Consider the following 25,293-nt stretch of genomic DNA (forward strand, 5'->3'; position numbering starts at 1 on the left):
ACCCCAGAGACGGGCATGAGACGCTAAGGCTGCTGCTGCCACCAAGAAGCCTGTGTGCGAGCACAGGTCACTCTCCACACCTCCCCTCCCGGGAGCCTGTGCAGCCCGCCACTGCCAGGGTCCCGGGATCCAGGGACAACTTCCCTGGGAGAACGCACGGCGCGCCTCAGGCTGGTGCAACGTCACAGCGGCCTCTGCCCCCGCAGGCTCGCCCCGCACTCCGTGCCCCTCCCTCCCCCCGGCCTGAGTGAGCCAGAGCCCCCGAATCAGCTGCTCCTTTAACCCCGTCCTGTCTGAGCGAAGAACAGACGCCCTCCGGCGACCTACACGCAGAGGCGGGGCCAAATCCAAAGCTGAGCCCCTGCGAGCTGTGAGAACAAAGAAGAGAAAGGGAAATCTCTCCCAGCAGCCTCAGAAGCAGCAGATTAAATCTCCACAATCAACCTGATGTACATGCATCTGCGGAATACCTGAATAGACAACGAATCATCCCAAATTGAGGAGGTGGACTTTGGGAGCAACAATATATGTATATTTTTTTCCTTTATCTCTTTTTGTGAGTGTGTATGTGTATGCTTCTTTGTGTGATTTTGTCTGTATAGCTTTGCTTTTACCATTTGTCCTAAGGTTCTGTCTTTCCCTTTTCTGTTTTTTTTTTTTTTTTTTTTTAGTATAGTTTTTAACGCTTGTTATCATTCGTGGATTTGTTTTTTGGTTTGGTTGCTCTCTTCTTTCCTTTTTGTTTATTGCTTTTTAATTTTTTTATTTTTAATATTTTTTAATTTTAATAACTTTTTTCTTTTCTTTCTCTCTCTCTCTCTCTCCTTCTTTCTTTCTTTCTTTCTCCTTTTTCTTCTGACCCGTGTGGCTGACGGGGTCTTGGGGTTGTGGCTTAGTGTCAGGCCTGAGCCTCTGAGCTGGGAGAGCCAAGTTCAGGACATTGGTCCACCTGAGACCTCCCAGCTCCACGTAATAGCAAACAGCAAAAGCTCTCCCAGAGATCTCCATCTCAACACTAAGACCCAGATCCACTCAACGACCAGCAAGCTACAGTGCTGGACACCCTGTCCCAAACAACTAGCAAGACAGGAACACAACCCCACCCAATTGCAGAGGGGCTGCCTAAAATCATAATAAGGTCACAGACACCCCCAAAACACACCACCAGACGTGGTCCTGCCCACCAGAAAGACAAGATCCAGCTTCATCCACCAGAACACAGGCACTAGTTCCCTCCACCAGGAGCCATACACAACCCACTGAACCAACCTTAGCCACTGGGGGAAGACACCAGAAACAATGGGAACTACGAACCTGCAGCCTGCCACAAGGAGACCCCAAACAGAGTAAAAGCAAAATGAGAAGACAGAAAAACACACAGCAGATGAGCAGCAAGGGAAAAACCCACCAGACATAACAAATGAAGAGGACATAGGCAGTCTATCTGAAAAAGAATTCAGAATAATGATAGTAAAGATGATCCAAAATCCTGGAAATAAAATGGAGAAAATACAAGAAACGCTTAACAAGGACCTAGAAGAATGAAAGAGCAACCAAACAATGATGAACAACACAATAAATGAAATTAAAAATTCTCTAGAAGGAATCAATAGCAGAACAACTTAGGCAGAAGAACAGATAAGTGACCTGGAAGATAAAATAGTGGAAATAACTATTGCAGAGCAGAATAAAGAAAAAAGAATGAAAGGAATTGACGACAGTCTCAGAGACCTCTGGGGCAAAATTAAACGCACCAACATTCGAATTATAGTGGTCCCAGAAGAAGAAGAGAAAAAGAAAGGGACTGAAAAAATATTTGAAGAGATTATAGTTGAAAACTTCCCTAATATGGGAAAGGAAATATTTAATCAAGTCCACGAAGCACAGAGAGTCTCATATAGGATAAATCCAAGGAGAAACGCGCCAAGACACATATTAATCAAACTATCAAAAATTAAATACAAAGAACAAATATTAAAAGCAGCAAGGGAAAAGCAACAAATAACACACAAGGGAATCCCCATAAGGTTAACAGCTGATCTCTCAGCAGAAACTCTGCAAGCCAGAAGGGAGTGGCAGGACATATTTAACATGATTAAAGGGAAGAAACTACAACCAAGATTACTCTACCCAGCAAGGATCTCATTCAGATTCGATGGAGAAATTAAAACCTTTACAGACAAGCAAAAGCTAAGAGAATTCAGCACCACCAAACCAACTCTACAACAAATGCTAAAGGAACTTCTCTAAGTGGGAAACACAAGAGAAGAAAAGGACCTACAAAAACAAACCCAAAACAATTAAGAAAATGGTAATAGGAACATACATATCAATAATTACCTTAAATGTAAATGGATTAAATGCTCCAACCAAAAGACATGGACTGGGTGAATGGATACAGAAACAAGACCCGTATATATGCTATCTATAAGAGACCCACTTCAGACCTGGGGACACATATCGACTGAAAATAAGGGGATGGAAAAAGATACTCCATGCAAATGGAAATCAAAAGAAAGCTGGAGTAGCAATTCTCATATCAGACAAAATAGACTTTAAAATAAAGACTATTACAGAGACAAAGAAGGACACTACATAATAATCAAGGGATCAATCCAAGAAGAAGATATAACAATTGTAAATATTTATACACTGAACATAGGAGCACCTCAATACATAAGGCAAATGCTAACAGCCATAAAAGGGAAAATCAACAGTAACACAATCATAGTAGGGGACTTTAACACCCCACTTTCACCAATGGAGAGATCATCCAAAATGAAAATAAATAAGGAAACACAAGCTTTAAATGATACATTAAACAAGATGGACTTAATTGATATTTATAGGACATTCCATCCAAAAACAACAGAATACATTTTCTTCTCAAGTGCTCATGGAACATTCTCCAGGACAGATCATATCTTGGGTCACAACTCAAGCCTTGGTAAATTTAAGAAAATTGAAATCATATCAAGTATCTTTTCCGAACACAATGCTATGAGACTAGATATCAATGACAGTAAAAAATCTGTAAAAAATACAAACACAGGGAGGCTAAACAATATACTACTTAATAACCAAGAGATCACTGAAGAAATCAATCAAAATACCTAGAAACAAATGACAATGAAAACACGACAACCCAAAACAGTTCTAATAGGGAAGTTTATAGCAATACAATCCAATCTCAAGGAACAAGAAACATCTCAAATAAACAACCTCACCTTACACCTAAAGCAATTATAGAGAGAAGAACAAAAAAACACCAAAGTTAGCAGAAGGAAAGAAATCATAAAGATCAGATCAGAAATAAATGAAAAAGAAATGAAGGAAACGATAGCAAAGATCAATAAAACTAAAAGATAAACAAAATTGATAAACCATTAGCCAGAATCATCAAGGAAAAAAGGAAGAAGTGTCAAATCAATAGAATTAGAAATGAAAAAGGAGGAGTAACAACTGACACTGCAGAAATACAAGGGATGATGAGAGATTACTACAAGCAACTCTATGACAATAAAATGGACAACCTAGAAGAAATGGACAAATTCTTAGAAAAGCACAACCTTCCGAGACTGAACCAGGAAGAAATAGAAAATACAAACAGACCAATCACAAGCACTGAAATTGAGACTGTGATTTAAAATCTTCCAACAAACAAAAGCCCAGCACCAGATGGCTTCACGGGCGAATTCTATCAAACATTTAGAGAAGAGCTAACATCTATCCTTCTCAAACTCTTCCAAAATAAAGCAGAGGGAGGAACACTCCCAAACTCATTCTACGAGGCCACCATCACCCTGACACCAAAACCAGACAAAGATGTCACAAAGAAAGAAAACTACAGGCCAGTATCACTGCTGAACATAGATGCAAAAATCCTCAACAAAAAACTAGCAAAAAGAATCCAACAGCACATTAAAAGGATCATACACCATGATCAAGTGGGGTTTATCCCAGGAATGCAAGGATTCTTCAATATACGCAAACCAAGCAATGTGATACACCATATTAACAAATTGAAGGATAAAAACCATATGATCATCTCAATACATGGAGAAAAAGCTTTCGACAAAATTCAACACCCATTTATGATAAAAACCCTGCAGAAAGTAGGCATTGAGGGAACTTTCTTCAACATAATAAAGAGCATATATGACAAACCCAGAGCCAACATCATTTTCAATGGTGAAAAACTGAAACCATTTCCACTAAGATCGGGAACAAGACAAGGTTGCCCACTCTCACCACTATTATTCAACATAGTTTTGGAAGTTTTAGCCACGGCAATCATAGAAGAAAAAGAAATAAAAGGAATCCAAATCGGAAAAGAAGATGTAAAAATGTCACTGTTTGCAGGTGACATGATATTATACATTAGAGAATCCTAAAGAAGCTACCAGGAAACTACTAGAGCTAATCAATGAATTTGGTAGAGTAGCAGGATACAAAATTAGGGCACAGAAATCTCTTGCATTCCTATACACTAATGATGAAAAATCTGAAAGAGAAGTTAAGGAAACACTCCCATTTACCATTGCAACAAAAAGAATAAAATACCTATGAATAAACCTACCTAAGGAGACAAAAGACCTGTATGCAGAAAACTATAAGACACTGATGAAAGAAATTAAAGATGATACAAACAGATGGAGAGATATACCATGTTCTTGGATTGGAAGAATCAACATTGTGAAAATGACTATACTACCCATAGCAATCTACAGATTCAATGTAATCCCTATCAAACTACCAATGGCTTTTTTCACAGATCTAGAACAAAAAATTTCTCAATTTGTATGGAAACACAAAAGAACCCAAAAAGCAAAAGCAACCTTGAGAAAGAAAAGCGGAGCTGGAGGAATCACACTCCCTGACTTCAGACTATACTATAAAGCTACTGTAATCAAGACAGTATGGTACTGGCACAAAAACAGAACTATAGATCAATGGAACAGGATAGAAAGCCCAGAGATAAACCCACGCACATACGGTCACCTTACCTCTGATAAAGGAGATAAGAATATACAATGGAGAAAAGACAGCCTCTTCTATAAGTGGTGCTGGGAAAACTGGACAGCTATATGTAAAAGAATGAAATTAGAATACTCCCTAACACTGTACACAAAAATAAACTCCAAATGGATTAAAGGCCTAAATGTAAGGCCAGACACTATAAAACTCTTATAGGAAAACATAGGCAGAACACTCTATGACATAAATCACAGCAACATCCTTTTTGACCCACCTCCTAGAGAAATGGAAATAGAAACAAAAATTAACAAATGGGACCTAATGAAACTTAAATGCTTTTGCACAGCAAAGGAAACTATAAGCAAGATGAAAAGACAACCCTCAGAATGGGAGAAAATATTTGCAAAGGAAGCAACTGACAAAGGATAAATCTCAAAAATATACAAGTAGCTCATGCAGCTCAAAATCAAAAAAACAAACAACCCAAACCAAAAATCGGCAGAAGACCTAAAGAGACATTTCTCCAAAGAAGATACACAGACTGCCAACAAACACATGAAAGGATGGTCAACATCACTAATCAGTAGAGAAATGAAAATCAAAAGTACAATGAGGTATCACCTCATTGATACTAGTCAGAATGGCCATCATCAAAAAATCTACAAACAATAAATGCTGGAGAGGGTGTGAAGAAAAGAGAACCCTCTTGCACTGTTGGTGGAATGTAAATTGATACAGCCACTATGGAGAACAGTATGGAGGTTCCTTTAAAAACTAAAAATAGAACTACTATACGACCCAGCAATCTCACTACTGGGCATATACCCTGAGAAAACCATAATTCAAAAAGAGTCATGCACCACAATGTTCTTTGCACCTCTATTTACAATAGCCAGGACATGGAAGCAACCTAAGTGTCCAGTGACAGATGAATAGATAAAGAAGATGTGGCACATATATACAATGGAATATTACTCAGCCATAAAAAGAAACAAAATTGAGTTATTTGTAGTGAGGTGGATGGACCTAGAGTCTGTCATACAGAGTGAAGTAAGTCAGAAAGAGAAAAGCAAATACTGAATGCTAACACAAATATATGGAATCTAGAAAAAAAAAATGGTTATGAAGAACCTAGGGGCAGGACAGGAATAAAGACGCAGGCATAGAGAATGGCCTTGAGGACACGGGGATGGGTAAGGGGAAGCTGCGATGAAGTGAGAGAGTGGCATGGACATATATACACTACCAAATATAAAATAGATGGCTAGTGGGAAGCAGCCGCATAGCACAGGGAGATCAGCTCGGTGCTTTGTGACCTCCTAGAGGGGTGGGATAGGAAGGGTGGGAGGGAAACACAAGAGGGAGGAGATATGGGGATATATGTATATGTATAGCTGATTCACTTTGTTATAAAGCAGAAACTAACACACCATTGTAAAGCAATTATACTCCAATAAAGATGTTAAAAAATAAAAAAAAAAATTAAATAAAATAAAGTTCTCCCACCTAAAAAAAAAATACAATAAAATGATGCATGAAGAACTTACTAAACTCTAAATATAGCTAACTATACATTCATTTAGCCATTGATGTATAGCCAAGGTTTCTTTCCTCAGTGTAGATCCACTAGGTCATTGCTATTCTATGCTGCATAAATGAAACATCATACATGATCTGTAATATCCAGTTTTTGTTCATTTAAATAGTTGAGAGTCTTAAGACACCTGTGAAATAAGATTCCCCCCACTGATTTTATGGGGGGTTTTTCTCTTAAAAAAAAAACTCTACAGTGTTGAAGGCAGGAATAGGTTGTACTGGGCGAGGGGCATCTCATTTGTGCAGGAGAATCAATGGAACCAATATAAGTCCTCTAAGTACACCAAAGGACCAAAGAAAAGGTCTTTGGAGGTCTGGGACCACAAATATCAAATACTGAAGATATAAAATATTTACATTCACATTTTTCTAAAAATTCTTGACTAGGAAAGGTAGGGTTTTCTGGGTTTTGTTGTTTTACCTTTAATTGCCCTTGGCTCCCCCATCTTTTCTCTCTGTGAGTCATTTGTCTTCCTTTTGGTCAACACGGCTTTTTCCTGGGTCTTCAAAGATCTTGGAACAACCTGAAAGAGAATTTCAATATATTAAGCCCTGGTTTTTTCCCAAATATTAAAACCAAGGATCGACTATACATTTAGTGACAAATCCTATTTCTGAAACATTACTTTAAAATATCCTAAAAGGGGAATGAACTTAAAATTCTTACTTTCAAAAAAAAAAAGGGAGGGAGGGAGATGGGGCAACATTTCTCCCAGGGAAGTTCAGCATTACAAAGCAAAAATTAGGAATGAAATGAGGGCCAAGCCTGAATGGATATACTGAAGACCACGTATACTTTTGCAAAGAAAATATTTTGAAAATGTTTTCCTTTCCTCACAGCCCACAGCTTTAGTAATAATGGTTTCCCCAGATCATTACTTTAGCACTTTTGTTTTCTCAAAACAAAGAGTAATGGGGTTTATTCAACATCCTGAGAACTGTAATTAAACAACTGTTTTAGTCCCAGGAAACAAACAGTCTTTTTAATTTGTAGATGCCACAAGGATCCATATTATTTTTAAGAGATTAGAGAACTACCATATTAAAAAAATAAAAATAAAAAATCTTCCTCAGAATATGCCTGTCGGTGCAGCTCTAAAATCCAATCTCTCTGGTTTTTTTTTTGTTTTGTTTTGTTTTTGGAGATACAGGAATTTCTGTGCTTATGCAAGTCTCCAAATCAAATATCCAATCCCAAAATATTTAGTACATTTAACAAAATCCTCACAACATGACTAATTGCAAACGGCAGCTTTTTCAGTCAAAAATATTTTCAAGTTAGAAAATCCTTAAGTATTGCATCAAAATCAATATTTGCAATGGACAATATTATTTATAAATGGTTCCACAGACCAACTGAGACTCCCACTCCACCCAAGAGGCCCCAGCCAACTCCACCTGAAGGCTGCAGGCCTGGGCATCAAGATATTTAAACCAAATTGCCCAACTGGTGGGGCAAAGGGTTCGGTAGGATATGGAAAACCCAAATTCTTGGTGGAAAATTAGGATACAAACCATATATATAGTCTGATTCCAATATCATAAACAGAAAACAGATGGATGAAAAAACAAGAGAGGAAAAAGGGTACAAATGAACTTAGTTACAAAACAGAAGTAGAGTCACAGATGTAGAAAACAAACTTACGGTTTGTTTTCTACAGGGGATAAGGGGAGGGATAAACTGGGAGGATAAGGTTGACATACACACACTACTATATATAAAATAGATAACTAATAAGGACTTACTGTATAGCACAGGGAACTCTACTCAATGCTCTGTAATGGCCTATATGGGAAAATAATCTAAAAAAAATGAGTGGATATATGTATATGTATAACTGAGTCACTTTGCTGTACAGCAGAAACTAACAACATTGTAAATCAACTAGACTCCAATAAAAATTAAAAAAAAAAAACAAGAGGGGAGATAGAAAGAGGAGGAAGGCTCTAAGAAAGTGCAGGAAGTCGCTACTGGAAGTGGTCTTTGGGTTTCCAATGTGATTTCTGGGGAGTCTTATTTTCTTCTTTATAATCATGGGCATTTTCCAAATTTTCAGAACCAAGAATATGCATCTGGATAATCAGAGAAGAACTACATAATAATGATTGTATAATCCTAAACACGTTTGCAAAGTGTTTTCTTCACAGTGAAGTGGGATAAGCGTCCAGCCTCAAGGAACCATGGGGCCTCCCATGCTCAGAGACAGGCTGCTCAGCAGGAAAGGAGGGGACAGCAGTGAATTAGGTCATGCTTCGCATGGCCACACAGATCTTGAGTTAATTAAGGTGTTTCCAAATTTCTTTTTCTCTAAATCCAAAAGCCAATATTGACTATTATTTGGTTAAATGCTTTCCACGGACAAGTGGTTAAAATAGTATTTAGTTTCCAATTGCTGCAAAGGGAACATGGGTTTTAAAAGCCTGGGCTAAAATTTCCTATACTGTGTCATCCTATAGTATGTTTTCGTGCCCAAACCTCTTCTATGCCAAAAGAAACACTTGATTTATGATTGAATATCATTGGACCTGATTTAAAGACAAGAGCAAAGGCCAGAGAAGATTCTATTAAATATGTGCAATGGGTATTTTTAAATTAGCGTTATAACGTTATTAATATTTCATCTATCCAGAGGGCATTTATCTGACAACGTAAATTATCCGTAATGCAGCTGAGAAGCCCACGAAGGATCCAAAAAGATGTCACGAAGTCTAGGGAGAGAGAAGCTTTGCCAGAGAAAAGGCACGCTACCAGCCGCGTGAGGTAACAACCGGCCCAATCAAAGCAGAAAAGTCAGAAAATTATGCAAACCAGACTCAAGAAGTCAAAAAACACAGCCATTTGAGAACCTTGGTATGAGAGCAAACGGCTCAAGCCAGCTGAACAGCCCTCGGTCCTGCAGAAAGCACAGGATGAAGAACATGGGGCCCAGCCCTGCCAAGGTCAAGTGCTCTGAACCCCATCACCCCTGGATCCAATGAGCCCCCTGATCTACGCAGTAGGAGAACACATGTGATCGTGATCGTTGGAAAATTCTCACTGGAAATGGTCAAAGTTAAACACACCTGAGCATCTCAAGGGCAAGTTTAATTTGCAAAGCAGTCGCAGTGCACAGAGAGACTGGGCTCAGGGCCAGATTGGTGCTGACCACCAGTGGCCAGCAGACCGCTCTCCACCTCAGTCTGCCCATCTGCAAGCCATGGGTTAGACAGGGATGGTGCGAGTCCAAGGAGACAGTGTTTGTGGCAGTGCCAAGAGAAGAGACACAAGGCATCGTATGTCCAGGGACATGCAATGTCCTCGTTCCATAAACACGCAGACAAGAAGCCACTCCCTACGCACAGATTTTCCTGGCCACCTGTGTCAGCAACAGTGAATGTTTCATAAGCTGAGGTCAGCTACTGGGAAGATGGAAAACTAGATGTCCTAGAGAGCTGCTGCCTTCTCGACAGAAAACACCCCGGACCTTGAGTGAACAACAGCCGTCTTTTGTGGAAAGGCTTCATTCCCAGCAGCGACACCGGGGACAGTCATGGTGAACTGTGAGCCCGCTCATCTGTTTATAGCCCCCTCCCCACAGGTAGCAAAGGCAGCGGACACACTGGCTGCCCCCTTCTCCTGAGAAAGGAAACCCAACTTTGCTTGGGTATGTAGCCCAGCCCCCCGACATGCCCTGGCAAAGGCTGACCCTGCCCCAACTTCAGGGGCAAATCTGATCATTGGGCACCCATTCCTCTTGCCACTGATTGGTTTAGGGATGAGCATGTGATATCATTTTGGCCAATTCAACCCTGGGGGACATAACAAGAGGACTTCTGGAGAAAGTCTCTTGGCTGACAAAGAAAGGTCATGTGATATTGTCCTGTCTTGGGGACAGTTGGAACTGTGACAGCCATCTCAGAACCATGAGAGGTGGGGACCTGAGGACAAAACCAATATGCTGCGATGTCAGGGGAAAAAATGAAGGCAGTCCCCTGAGATTCTGCTTTGGGTGGGGGACAGCAGGATTAATCAACCCCGAAGACACGAAGCATCCTATAGACTACAGTGTCTATGTTCAAAAGAGCCACCTTCCTCTCTTTTATTATCTGTGTCCAACTCAAACAGACATGCTGGATACACTTTTCTGTTCTAATTTTTTAAATAAAATGATCTGCTGGAAATTAGCCCAGCCCATAAATCTTCCTACTTATAACATTATATCTTAAGACTTGAGAAACAAATAACTATTATCAAGATAAGTGATCTATCTCAGTCTATATATGTATTGAGTGTCCAGGTACTAGAGGTGACACAGAATGGTGCCCTCAGTAAACAAAGGATTTGATGGGGGGATTACACTTCTGGTTAAATGACTGATTGGAGGCAGAATGTGGTGAGGGTCTTAAGAGAAGTACAAAAGAGGTGGCAATTCCATCTAGCCTCATGGAATGGCAATGCCTCTTCACAGGAGTGAGTATACCATAGGCACTTAGTATTCAATAGATGGGAACAGGGAGGAGAGCATATAAGGTAGAGGAGAGAGATGAGCAAAGGTATGAAAGTGAAAAAGTACGCAGGAGAGGCACACTGTAGAGTGTCTTTTACTCTCAGAACACAGTTCAGAAATGTCGAATGACTTGTCTCTATAATTAAGAAGTTATGTTGATACTTGTTTCTTTCCACAATCTAAGTTCAACCTACCCTTCAAATCCATTCATTCACTCAATTGTTCCTCCATTCATTCATCCATCACCCATTATCCATCATCCATCCATCCATGATCCATCAATCTATCCATCCATGAATTCATCCATCATCCACCCATCCATCCATCTATCCATCCATCTATCCATCCATCTATCCATCCATCCATCTATCCATCCATCTATCCATCCATCTATCCATCCATCAATCTATCCATCCATCAATTCATCCATCATCCATCCATCCATCTACCCATCCATCATCCATCCATCCATCATCCACCCATCCATCCATCCATCCACCCATCTATCCATCCATCATCCATCATCCATCCATCCATCCATCCATCTACCCATCCATCATCCATCCATCCATCATCCACCCATCCATCCATCCATCCACCCATCTATCCATCCATCATCCATCCATCCATCCATCCATCCACCCATCTATCCATCCATCATCCATCCATCCATCCAACAATCTATCCATCCATCATCCACCCATCCATCCATCTATCCAACATCCACTAAGTCAGTTTCCTCCAGGTGCCATCACTGAGTTAAGCACTAACTAGAGGTGGGCTCTGCCATGAGTTGAGAGTCTAGTGGGAAAGACAAGGTTGTAAAGGAACAATCACAAATACCAACTCCCCCATTACCACGCTTGACCCTCAGCTGCAGAATAACTCCCACAACGGAGGTATGCAGGCAGAATCCAATTGAGCAGAGCACCTGAACTATTTGAGAGACTGAAGGAAGAAAACTGGACAACCAAGAAACAGGGAGGAGCAGTCAGAGAATTAGGAAAAATCTAGAAAGGACCCAAGTCCTGGAGGCCAAGGAAGGACATTCAGTAAGGCAGAAACAGTTCACAGCGTTGATCTCCAGAGAGCTGAATACGAATGAGAAATTCAATCAACCAACCACACAAGTTGACAAAAAGGTATTGGATTCGGCAAGTCAGAACCTCTGGGTGACCTCCAATAATGTTGCCAGTTTCCAAAGGTTTGCTAGTGGAAGGTTGGGAGGATATAGGAAGGTCAACATAGGCTATTCATGAAAGGCACTAAGCAACAAAGAGAGAAAAGGGGAAAGCAGTTTAAGAAAAAAAGAAACACGTGTTCACTCACCCAACATTTGTTGCATGCCTACTATGTGTCAGAAATGGCCAGTAGCTAGGAATGCAAGAGTGCACAAGACTCAGTCCTGCCCTCAAGAAGTTTACGATGCAATTAGAAGAAGGTTTATCTTATTTGTCTAGCTGGTTTCTTAAGGATAAGAAAAGCAGGTACGTTTATAGGTGGGATAAAGGGAAAGGTGTAGTAGCAGAGATAGATTCTAGAGACAGAGGATCAGGGACAGTCCAGTCTTGAAGAGACAGAGGAAAGGCCAGGCCATAATGTCAGCTCTGGCGGGTGGAAGGGACGCCAGTGTCTCAGAAGTGGTGTGTTACTAAATGTTTAGCAACCGGCTCTCCAGGGGAAATCCTCTGATTTGAAGCATTTGGCAATTCTTGTGGAGTAACTATCCCTATCCTGGGCAATTTCAAGAAACTAACAGAAGTACCTGAGTACAGAGTTGAACAGAGATATGGGCCATCTTTCTAGTAAGTCCGAGGTGCCAGCCCTGGCACACCTGTGCTCCAGAAGCCAAGCAGAGAAAAAAGGCCCTGAAATTACTGTTAAGTTAAGAGGTGATGGTGAGGAAATCTGTGAAGACCAACCAAAGCAGCTGCTCTGCCAGTAGCTGAGTCCCTGAGACATGTCACTTGTAGGTAGGGCAGAAACTAGGGAGATGGCGTTCCAGAGCTAGAAAACACGGCAGTGCTCTGAAATCGCATCCACATCAGCTCTTCTGCCTCTTGAACCTGCTTAGAACCCAAAACGTCGTATGCTGTTCATCGTTACCATCCCTCAACTTGACATCGTTCGTGCGCACACGTGTGTACCTTTCCACTTGTAAATCACTGTGCTGCCTTATCCACTCTCAGAACTCAGCGAGGCAATTCCTGGCAGCTCTTCAAATTCCCCAGAGGGGGTCCACTGACTCTCCGTCTTAGAGAAACATGGTAAAAAATATACCAGAGCAGTTCTGCCGGAAGAAACTGGCAAGAGTCTTCAGGAATCAAGTCTGTGCCATGCATGGCCACGCCGGGAGGCTGCCTGTCAGTTTTGTTTTGTTTTGTTTTGTGGTTGTTTGGTTTCATTTCATTTTGTTCCTTAGGGTCAGCCTTTCTGCCATTCACAGCCTTAAGTCAACCTCCATCCTTCATGCTTCTTCCCTTATTCTTTTTCCAAGGAGAGAGCAAAACGAACCTGGACATTAACGCGCCTTACGAGCCTGTGATGTCCTTGGAGGAAGGGACACTGGGTCTTTCTCTCCTTCTTGGCCTCGTCATGCGCATGTGAAAGCATTCAAGCTGATCGGGCTGATGGCAGAGGCAGGGGGGTGGCCGCCGCCTTCCACCAGGACAAGACGCACAGCCACCAAACGGCTCCACAGCCCCTCGGTCTGGGGTCCATGGTCTGCCTCGAGGTCCCCAGTAAAAAAGAGACATTTGAAAGAAAACAGGCTGCGTTTGAAAGGCGGGTGACATCCAGAAAAGGGAAAACAACTATAAATACTACTTCTCTCCCGTTTTACACTGAGCCTTCTGTTAAAGGAAACACATTTACCAGAGTTGTGTTTTTTCCCTAAGCTCAACTGGAAAAACATAAATATTTAGTCATTTCATAACGGCAGACAACTGACAAGCAGGCCACAGATTAAAGGGACATGATGTATTTCTAAGAAAGTTCATCAAACAAAATATATCTTTGAGAACAGAATCCCAAAGTCTGTTTTAGAAGCGAATTTGGCCTTCAAAATGAATGTTGTCTTGATGTCATCACAAGGTCACATCTTACAGACAGCAACTGCTTCAACAGCCATCTGTGCAAACAACGAGGTCTGTTTCATATTTTTATTTTTATATTTTGTTTTTTGGGTTTTTTTGTTTGTTTTTGCGGTACGCGGGCCTCTCACTGTTGTGGCCTCTCCCGTTGCGGAGCACAGGCTCCGGACGCGCAGGCTCAGCGGCCATGGTTCACGGGCCCAGCCGCTCCGCGGCATGTGGGATCTTCCCGGACCGGGCCACGAACCCGTGTCCCCTGCATTGGCAGGCGGACTCTCAACCATTGCGCCACCAGGGAAGCCCTGTTTCATATTTTTAAATTGACAACACTGGGCAGAAAAAAGTAAAACACTGTTAATGCCTAACTGCTTTAGAGGATGCATATAAAATAACTAATTGCTAGTTAAATTAATCAATATTGTATTACCATCTCAATATTATAAATGCAAAATTCCTGAGCAGCAAGATCTATAACAGAGCAAAAATGAAAATAACTTAAATTAATAGTGATATCCTATGTAAGGGACCCAGAGAATATCACAGAGCATCTCTTTCAGATGAAATTCTTCTTTCAGCATCCCTCTAATGTGTTTATTTTGAATACAGTATGAAGAGGCAAGTCAGGAGAGTTAGAAGCTTTTCCTAAGGAAAATCAACTGGCCTAAAAGGCAGAAAGAAAAAATTCTTAGGCTCTCCAATAATGCAGATAATTCTCTACATTATCTGCCTTTAAAAAACAAACCAACTGCCAAATACTTACAGAATATTAACTGGGAAAGGTTTCCTTGTGCTCTTTAAGAGTGAGGCATTTCAAAGAACCTTGAACTCATCCTGAAAGTAGTTCTGTGTCCACTAGCTTGGCTGAAACACTTTGGCCTCCCTGGTGATGGGGTTTTCACCGCAGGAGCACTGAAATCAGCTTTGCCATTTCTGCTGATTTTGATTAGTTTAAGAGAACTGCATCAAAACTGTCTCACTTGTACTGGACACAATCTGGAAATAAAGATTTTTCACTCTTCTTATATATTTAAATAGAAATCACGAGCCTCACCACAAACGCCCTTCGCTGATACAGTGTAAGTCCTCTACACACGAATGAGTTCCATTCTGAGAGTGCGTTCGTAAGTCCAATTTGTTCGTTAAGTCCAACAAAGTTAGCCTAGGGACCCAATGAACACAATCGGCTATATAGTACTGCACTGTAACAGGTTTATGATACTTTTCACACAAATAATACGCAAAAAAAAAAAACATAAAGAAAACATTTTTAATCTTACAGTACAGTACCTTGAAAAGTACAGTAGTGCCATACAACAGCTGGCATCCAGGGGCTGGCATCGAGTGAACAGGCAAGAAGAGTTACTGACTGGAGGAGGGAGAGGAGGTGGGAGATGGTAGAGCGGAAGGGTCGTCAGCAACAGGAGACGGAGGGCGAGCTGCAGTTTCATTCACGCCTGACGCTGATGGCACAGGTTCTGGTTCCTTGCTGGATTCAATTCTATCTACCCTCTTGAAAGAACAATCCAGTGATGTCTGGGTAGTAGCTTTTTTTTCTCATCATAGATGACACGGTAGCACTGGACTGCATTCTGAACGGCTGCTGCAACCTCTGTGTACTGTTCCACGTTCGGGCCCTGTGCCTCAAAAACGAACAGTGCCTCCTCAAGTAACGAAAATCTCCTTGCCATTTCCTGCATCGTGAATCTCTCTGGTCCTTCAATTATTGTTCTCCTCTTGTCTCCCTTTGTTCTTTCTCTAGGACAAAGAGAATTCAGGAAATTCCCAGGCAGCTACCCTATCTGCATTCGCTGTCTCGCCAGTTGTACGTTGTGAAGGTTGGCTCCAGCCTTGAACCGATGAAACCAGCCATGGCTGGCATTCAAAGATGTTCCCTCTGATTCTTCGCCGTGTTTCTTCTTCAAGTCTTCATAAAGGCTTTTAGCTTTCTCTTGAATCAGCATTAAGCTGAGCGGGACTCGACGCTGATGCTGACCCTGCATCCACACACTGAGAAGTTTCTCCATCTCCTCCATCACTTTTCCACATTTCTCCGATATCACTGTCAACATCATCAGCACAGCAGACTTCACATGTTCCATGATCTTGTTCTTTAAAATCGCGCCGATGGTTGAACGTTTCAAGTTATAAGGACAAGCGACGTCTACCATCTTTTCGCCTCACTCCACTCTCTCAGTTATTTTCATTTGTTTCCATCATAATCGCTTGGCGCTTCCTAGCAGTACCAGCTACCTCACTGCTGCTTTTACGCTTGCTTCTGGACATCCTGGGCTTGAAATAAAGATACTGTACTACTGTACTCTATACAGTACTGTCCAATAAAGTACAACCACTTGTAGAGGATGCATGCACGTGACAATGTACGCCAGACACGTGAACCAACTTATGTGATTGGACGGGTGAACGCACGTTCACATCTCTGAAAGTCTGCAACTTGGAGGTGCCTATGTAGGGAACTTACTGTACCCAGGAGGCAAAGTTTACAATGTGCCTCTGGCTGTACAGCTCTGCATTCCATCCGTACAGAATCTTCCATGAAATACATCATTAGCAAGTCCTTCTATAAGTATTAACTGATGACATCATGCAGAGAGCTGTGTCCAGGGGTGAGGGAGGATGAAAAAGTTCCAAGGTGTGTCTCTCATGCCTTGCGGGAGAGTCAGCGTGTGACCTAATGTTTTATGATACAGAATAAGGGGCAACATAGCAGCTTCGATAAGATGCACTGGGACAGCTCGGGGAAGAGGAAGAGGGGGCTTCAGCTTTGGGTGGTAGGATTTAAATCAGATGATGAAAAAGAGGAAGAATGTTATACAGACATGAGAGAGGAGGGCAGCCCGGGAAGAAGGAATAAGTGCCGCAGGCCATCAAGTACAACAGGACTGCAGAACACGAGCCTATAAAGGGGGCACAAGGCAGCCACCTCTGCATGTGAGTAAAAGTCTCTGTGAAACAGCATAACAACAACCAAATCATCTTTGCCATCACCTGAGGTGGTCAAGGAGGGCTTTTCAAAGCAGGACAAAGGCGTCAGACAGAGGGTGTGGAGAGAAGCTGGGCCAGTCCTTCAGGCAGATGTTCCAGAAAAGCAGGAGAGCGGGAGAGCCCAAGGGTGGGATGGTGGGCACCGTGGCTGGACCAGGAAGGCTTGTGTGGGTCGTGGTGGGCCAGGCAGAGCCACCGAGAGAGCCTCAAAGCACAGGCTAGGAAGTGTGTCCCTTGCTCTGAAAACAGCAGCTGGGGACTCTTGAGCATCTGTAGAATGGAGTTTCCCAAAGAGGCTTTTGGGAAGATTCCCAAGGCAGCTGACTGCAGGGAGGGAAATGCTACCACGGTCCAGCCAGGAGTGAAGGCAGCCCAGCCAAGGAGCAAGGAGGCAGGATGGAGGGGAGGGGAGATACCAAGACCTGGGGGCCCATCGGACACGGAAGAGGAGGGGGAGAGAGAAGGAGGAAGGATGGAAAATGGGAAAGTGAGGTCTTGATGAAGGTGGGGCATTCTGTTCCAGTCCCAAGGATGAAAAATTTCATCCTCAGGCCCCAACCCATGAAGCTGGGCAAGGTGAACAGGAGCTCCAGGGCTTGGTCCAGGCAGGGACTGGGCTTGGACTCTCTCGGGGCCGCAGAGCAATGACAGAGTTTCCCAGGGCAGGGAGGGTGGCTAAGATGGGGGCTGGGGGAGGGGCTACAGGGAGATGGAAGGGGCTTGTCGTCCTCCTGCGGGGCGAGCCTGACCTTCGTCCTCCGTACACCCGCCTGCTGAACCCACACCCCGTTCCGTTCGGGGATTATCTTCTCACTTGAAATTTCTCTGAGTTTTCTGTTTGCAGCATTCACGAGATACAATGATAACGTTTATTCAGCACTTTTTTTCCTTCTTGCTGGGAAAAGAGCTATCAAGTACCTGGACTTTTCCTTGCCAGTCTAACCCTCTGAAATGTGACCAGGTTTTGCAATCTCGAAACCAGGTCTTCCAGGCTGGCTCTATCTCTCTAAACAAGAGGAAGGAGGGCCCTTCTCCCTTCTCGTTCTATGGCAGATAGAATAACTTGAGCTTTGTGTAAGAAATGCCTCAGAAGCCAGTTAACCCAGCACGGCTGCTGCAATTCCCCTGCGTGGTAGTAATGGCCTCGGTCATCACCCGAACTGTGGAGCCTTTATGGCACAACCATCGGCTGCTGTACTGAGAGCCTGGGAGGCGGTTATCACTCTCCTTGTTTCTCTGATAAGGAAGTTGAGGTCACAGATCTGCTAAGTGGATGAGCAGGGATGGGAACTCAGGATTCAAAGCCTGCCTCGATTTATTCCGTGAACCTTGCTGTCTTTTCCGTGGAGGAAAAGTCACACTCTGGTTTGAGGGCAGAAAAGAGAAAGAGGCAAGCATCCCTGAACCGTTTCTACATGTCATTTCCACCATGGGGCCCCCTCCCGAGATCCATGATCCTCTTTTGGTTAAAACCCAGGATGAGTGGGAAGATGCCCCTTAGAGAGCTGCACGCTGTTACCCTGATCACTCAGAACCAACTCATGCCCCAAAGACAAAAATCCCCAGGTATGGACACATGCAAGCCAATCTTTGCCTTAAGGCCTCCCAGTTTCTCCTTAGCTTGTCTCTGAAATGCTACGTTTTGTCCATTCATTCTCTGAATCAACTTCCTAAAATCTCACCCAGCCACTGTGGCCTTCTTGGGAAGGCTCAAGAATGTCATTTCAGGCTGAGTGGGTAGTGGGGATGCTCCCAGAAGGCGTTCCCCTCGCTGGTGTTTCAGACGTGGCGTGAACCCAGACATCACACCACCCGCTCTCCACCCCATCGTGTCCATCCCCATTTACCAAAAACACAGGCAGCCGAACAGAAAGCCTTGAGACCTTGCAGAGGGAAGCTGAGCAGACACCCATGTATCAGGGCTGGGAAGAGAGCTCAGCTGCTCTCATTAACATCATCGTCTTCTTTATTCTCCCTGTGACCACCAGCCTGCTACTTACTCTTGAGAACTTTCCTCCAAAGCAGAGAACGAGGCCCTGGTCGCAGTCCAATTCACAGCTCTCAGTCTACCTGGGACCCAGAAAACATTCCAGCCGCCCTTGGTGCTGAGAAGGATGACTGAACCCAGGACAACCCCATCACCTCCCTTCCATCTACCCCCGCTTCGTGTGTATACCTTCCTGAGTGAGAGAAGGACAAGCTGTGTGACCCTGGGTGAGTGACTTAGCCTCTCTGTGCCTCCATTTGCATATCTATAAAATGGATACAATAGTAATATCTACTTATAAGTCTTTTGGAGGAATTAAATGAACTAATATATTTCAAAAGCTTAGAAGAGTTCTTGGAACATAGCAAGTGCTCAATAAATGTGAACTATTGAATTAGTTGCATAAAATGGTTTATGGAGAAGAAGTTCCAATGAGTTTGGGGGGACTACTTGTGAATTTTAAATACTTTGTCCACTGGAGTCACAGAAGTCATTTAAAGGTGAGCACTTCCAGTGAGCGTGAATTACACACCCAGGGCAGGCAAGGCAGGGCATCCACTCCTGTAGCTCAGTTTTGCTAATTAACTGGTTTTGCAGGATGGGTTCTCAGGGAGCAAAACCTGAGTCAGAGATAAAGGTGGAGGGCATTTGACAGGGTGTATCCTGTGGATGCAGGGGGGAGGAAGCAGGCGTGGACGTGGGGGGAAAGGTGAGCTGTCAGGCAGCCCTAGGAAAGGCCTCACACATGCCCCTGGGGTACTCTGCAGCTGATCTGGCCTTTCACAGCTGGGAGTCAGGGGCAAGGGGCCAGGCCTTTAACCCCTGCTGTGTGGTTAAGTCTATGTGTCAACTGGGCTAGGCTCTGGTGCCCAGCTGTTTGGTCAAACACTAGTCTAGGTGTTTCTGTGATGGCATTTTGAGCATGTGGTCAACATCTACAATCGGTTAACTTTAAGGAAAGCTGGTTACCCTCCCTAATGTGGGTGGACCTCACCCAATCAGCTGAAGGCCTTAAGAGAAAAAAAGAGGTTTGGGGGGAAGAAGGGATTCTGCCTCCAGACTGTAACAGAGAAATCCTGCCTGAGTGTCCAGCTTGCCAGCCACAAATTTCAGAATCAAGACTGGAACATGAGACCTGGAGATTTTCATACTGAGTGAAGTAAGTCACACAGAGAAAGACAAATATGAAATAATATCACATATGTGGAATCTAAAACATAATACAAATGAATTATTTACAAAACAGAAACAGACTCACAGACATAGAAAACAAACTTCTGGTTACCAAAGGGGAATGGCGGGGAAGGATAAATTAACTGTACGGGATTAACAGATACACACTGCTATACATAAAATAGACAAGACAGGGACTTACTATATAGCACAGGCAATTATAGTCAATATCTTGTAATATCCTATAATGAAAAATAATCAGAAAAAAATATATATATATAACTGAATCACTTTGTTGTACACCAGAAACTAACACAATATTGTAAATCAACTATACTTCAATTAAAAAAAAAAGACTGGAACATCATCTCTTGCCTGAGTTTCCAACCTGCTGGTCCATCCTATAGATTTTGCCAGCCTTCACAGTTGTGTGGGCCAACTCCTTAAAATAAATCTCATTAAAATAGATATAAAAACAGATAGAGATGATATAAATTAGATATATAGATGCAGACATAGATATAGATATAGATAGATATCTACACATATGTATCTAAATCCATCCTATTGGATCTGCTTCTCTGGAGAACCTGACTGGTACCCCTGTGCTGAGAAGGCTTTGGCTGCCCCAGGAAGGAGGCATGACCTTGGGCAGGGCGTCATCTGCAGCTGGTACTCCCCAAAGGGGGCCGACAGCTGAGACATCTTCCAGCCACACTCCCAGCATCTGAGGCAATAAGCCCTCCACTCCTAAGAAGGGCAGCACATTCCAGAGTCCATGCTAACCAGGCAAACTGAACAGGTACAGAGTAAATGACCAGAACTGTCAGGTAAAAACCAGGATGAAAACATCGCGTGATTTAGAGTTGGGGAAAAACCTTAGACATCGCTAATTTAGTGTGAAATACTCTGGCACAAATGGACAGCATCCGATGATCATGGTACACTGAGGCCGATCTCAGCTGACCAACGCTCTGCACATGAAGTTATGAGACCTCTGATAGCGGGTGGTCCAGGACCGTCCCGCAGAGCAAGGATGAAGCCTGACCCTTCCCCATGCACAGGAGGGAGGGAGCGTCTCTAAAATCCAGAGTCAGGGCGGGGAGGGTCTGCTGATTTCCGTGTGCTGTAAATATGATCCCACCCGCGATTTCCATGGGCCAACAGTTGTAGGGAGAGAAGCGCACATGGGTCCTCACAGCTCTCACGTGGGACACTCAGCGGGGAGGTCAGAGACCCCACATTTCTTTAGCGGGAGTGTTGCCAGCGTCTGTGCAGTGTCTCCCTCACCCCAAGGGGTGAAGGGAAAATGGACTTAGATGGTGAAATTGCACAAGCATACACACGCACACACACAGAGCTCAAAGCTTCAGAAGAACCATTTGGGGAGCCTCACGGGACCCCCAGGGTTCCAAGCTGCCGGGGCAGAGGGACTGGTGCCTGACTTCCAGGGGAAGAATCTCTCAGAGAGGCAGCCTGGAGCCACCTGACACAGGTAGGTAGACGGGCCACGGTGGGAGAGAGCTGAGTTGCCATCAGTGGCCTGAGCATCCTTTGGAAAGTTGGATGCCAGACTTCTGGGAGCACGTCAAGCCTGAGAGAAGGCGACTGGAGGTGTCCTAGGGGTGGAGAAGCTATGAGGAGGGCGTCATAAACCACGCCACGGAGAGCTGTGGTCCCTACAAGACCCCTGAGGAACCTTCCAACTCGCCCCATGCAAGACAGCCGGTGCTTGGACCTCAGCTCCACAAATCACAATGCCCTGGGAAGCAAGCCTTCCACGAGCCCCTTGCCACCCTCCCCTTCCCGCTCCAGCCCTGGAGGAGCAGGGGCAGAGGGCAGCAGAGAAGGGGGAGAAGAAGAACAGTGCTGGGAGACAGGGGCCCCAGAAGTCTTTCTGATTCTGAGACAGGCTCAACACGCAAAGCATCTTTAAATAGACGGAAAGACAGACTTACATTGATTACACCTCTCAGTACTTGAAAATTAGACTGTTACTTAGCCCCTGGAAGTTCTGGGGAAAGTCTGGCATCTATGAGACTGGGATGGGGGTGAGACGTGCTCTGGACTTGAACCATGAGTTTGAGGGGAATAAAGTTCATCCTGCACTGCGTCTCACTGAGTCCAGCGCATTGGAAACACAGATGCCCGGCTTCTCACAGGTGTGGTGGAAGAGGTGAAATCACGGAGGAGTGGAGGCCGACCTCGGGGACAGGGACAAAAAGTGAGACACATCTGGACAAACACCAAGAGACAGAATGGTCTAGAGAGGGTGAGTGATCCAGGCTAGTGACAGACCCACACTCCAAGCCCCACCCCATTCATCCCACCCTGGCTTAGGCTCACCTGGGACTGCAAAGTAATGAGTGGAAACACCTGGCTGGGAGAAGGGCTGTACATCAAGGAGATCTGACAACATCGCAATCAGAAACACCTGCCTGTAGGCCAGTGGCTGGAAGAAATGTCCCAATATACAGACTAACGTTTAGAGAAACACAAATACCGTATGATATCACTTGTATGTGGAGCCTTAAAAAAAGGATATAAATGAACTTATTTACAAAACAGAAACAGACTCACAGGCACAGAAAACAAACTTACGGTTACCAAAGGGGAAAGAGCATGTGAGGATAAACTGGGAATTTGTGATTAATGGATACACACTACTGTATATCAAACAGATAAACAACAAGGCCCTACTGTATAGCGCAGGGAACTATATTCAATGTCTTGTAATATTCTATAATGGAATTGAATATGAAAAAGAATATATATATGAATCACCTTGCTATACACCTGAAACACTGTAACTCAACTATACTTCAATTTAAAAAAGAGAACACTTCCAAGAAAAACACACAAAAAATGAATGAATTAATTAAAAAATAAAGTTCCCAGTTGGGTTCACATATTGCCTGCGGGAAAGGTGGGTGAGAAAAAAAAATGTCCCCTGAAGGACAGGACACAGAACAGCTCCAGTGCAGTGTCACAGAGGACCCCCTCCCCTGCTCACAGAAGGCAGCCCTCCCAGGGTGCAATGGAAGGGTCCAAAGGGGACACTGGAGTGATGCCACCCTAGGTGGCAGCCTGTCTCATGTAGGACTGTAGGATGTCATGAATCCTATCAACCACCCCTCCCTGCTATTCAGAGGAGTGAAGAGGGAGTGAAGAGCAGGGAGGAGAAGCTCTATTTTATTTGACCAAGAAATGCAACAGTAAGAAATCTTAATAAGGATGAAATCATAGCACCAGTAGAACGCAGAATTAAACAATTAAGAGACACTTCCGGCTGAAATATGCCAAGAGGTTTTTACTTCTAATTAGTATTAGAAGATACTAATATTGAGCATCTTCTATAGGTGAGCCAACAAGACGCAATTGGAGATTTCAGGCAATTCCTAAACTCTGACAGAGTTTACGGAAAATGAAAGGCAGCCCTGCGATTCCAGCCTGTCCATGTGTCTAGCCCCACTCGGAAATCCTTGGCTCTGAGACACCCATGTTGTCACTATTAGTTTCTTCCATCTCTGGTTACAGCAGTCAGGTTTACAGGGAACAAAGAGACAACCAGAAACATCACCTCTACCTACAGGACATAGGGTTCACCAGCTTGTATTGTTGGAACTGATGGATTTCACATAATTCAGAGAATCACTGGGTTCCAGAGTTGGTCCCAGGACCTCCACCCGCCACTCCCCACTCCCACCAATTCAGATGACATAGCCTAAAACACAACAGCCATATGAGGCGGAAATCCAACCTAATGTTTAAATAAGATGAGTGAGGGGAAGGCTCAGCTGTGAGGATACCATGGTCTTGAAAGATATACAAAGTTTGGTAAAGCTCAAAGGAAATCAAGGCGAATCTCGAAGTTAATTTATGAAGCAATCCAATACCATATTATTGTACTAGACATGCTCAATTGGAGAAAATCAGAGAGACAGATGATAGGTAGATGGATAGATGATAGGTAGATAGATAGATGACAGGTAGGTAGATAGAAGGATGACAGGTGATAGACAGATGGATAGATAGACACAGATGATGGACAGTTAGATATTGATATCAGTATTTTCAGTTTTAATTGCCAAAGGCTAACCAAAGAATTCAGGACGGTTATGGGCGTGGCGGGGAGCGGTTAGAATCATGACTAAACATTGTCCCCATACCAGAGGAATTTCTCCCATTTTAATTCTCAGATGACCTGACTCCCTGAGTTTCTCATCCCCTTAACTTGCTGCCATGAGCATTTTACTCCTACTTCTCTTTTTACTGACCCTATTTCTGCAAGCATTTCCAGTCACCACTTTAAGGAGAGAGGATAACAGTTTTCTCCTAGAATAATAATAGAAGCAACTTTCAAATAAATTCATAGGCATAAAAAAATTAAAATGAGAAGAAGTCAAAGCTTACCAAACACTTTTTGAAAAGGAAGTTATTTTACGAAAAGCGTTTTGAACTTGGGAAGACTTTGAAGGTCCTCAGAGCCACTTCCATTGTCTTTCTGACTGCGTTGCATCCTGTTACTCGCACTTGGCATAAACCTCCTACTTCTTGATTTAATTTCGGCCTTTAAGTTTTGACACTTTCATTGCAAATGTAGGAACTTTGAAAAAAAGAAACCAAAACAGCTGTGCAAACATCAGACATTGGAAAATGAAACGATTTTTGATAAATATTGACTTTAAATGGGGAGGAGAGGTGGTGAGGAGTGAAAAAGCAGCAAACTGATATATTTACAGCAATTTAAGTCCACCCTTATCATTAAAATGTTTCATTACATTATCATATATTTTACAAAGTTATCATTAAAAATGCTTCTGTGTTTTTTAACTAGCAATACAGAGCAACGGCAAAGTTATCATTAAAAATGCTTCTGTGTTCTGTAACTAGCAATACAGAGCAACGGCACTGAAAATAATGCTTAATAACACATTGATGTGTGGGCTTGCCCTTTTTCTCTTCTTTTTTCTCTCAA

General features: G+C 43.3%; 1 protein-coding gene across 3 annotated transcripts in view; it reads right to left on the reverse strand.

Moving 5' to 3' along the window:
* Positions 1 to 25,293, reverse strand: part of ERG (ETS transcription factor ERG) — a 280,491-nt gene that overhangs the window by 191,722 nt on the left and 63,476 nt on the right. For all 3 annotated transcript variants that reach the window (XM_049709977.1, XM_049709979.1, XM_049709978.1), the window contains exon 2: positions 6,995 to 7,097. The gene's annotated coding sequence lies outside the window, so the exon portion shown is untranslated. The remainder of the gene's footprint in view (positions 1 to 6,994; positions 7,098 to 25,293) is intronic.

Source organism: Orcinus orca, chromosome 5 (genome assembly GCF_937001465.1).
Source record: "Orcinus orca chromosome 5, mOrcOrc1.1, whole genome shotgun sequence".
In the NCBI taxonomy this organism is placed as follows: Eukaryota; Metazoa; Chordata; class Mammalia; order Artiodactyla; family Delphinidae; genus Orcinus; species Orcinus orca.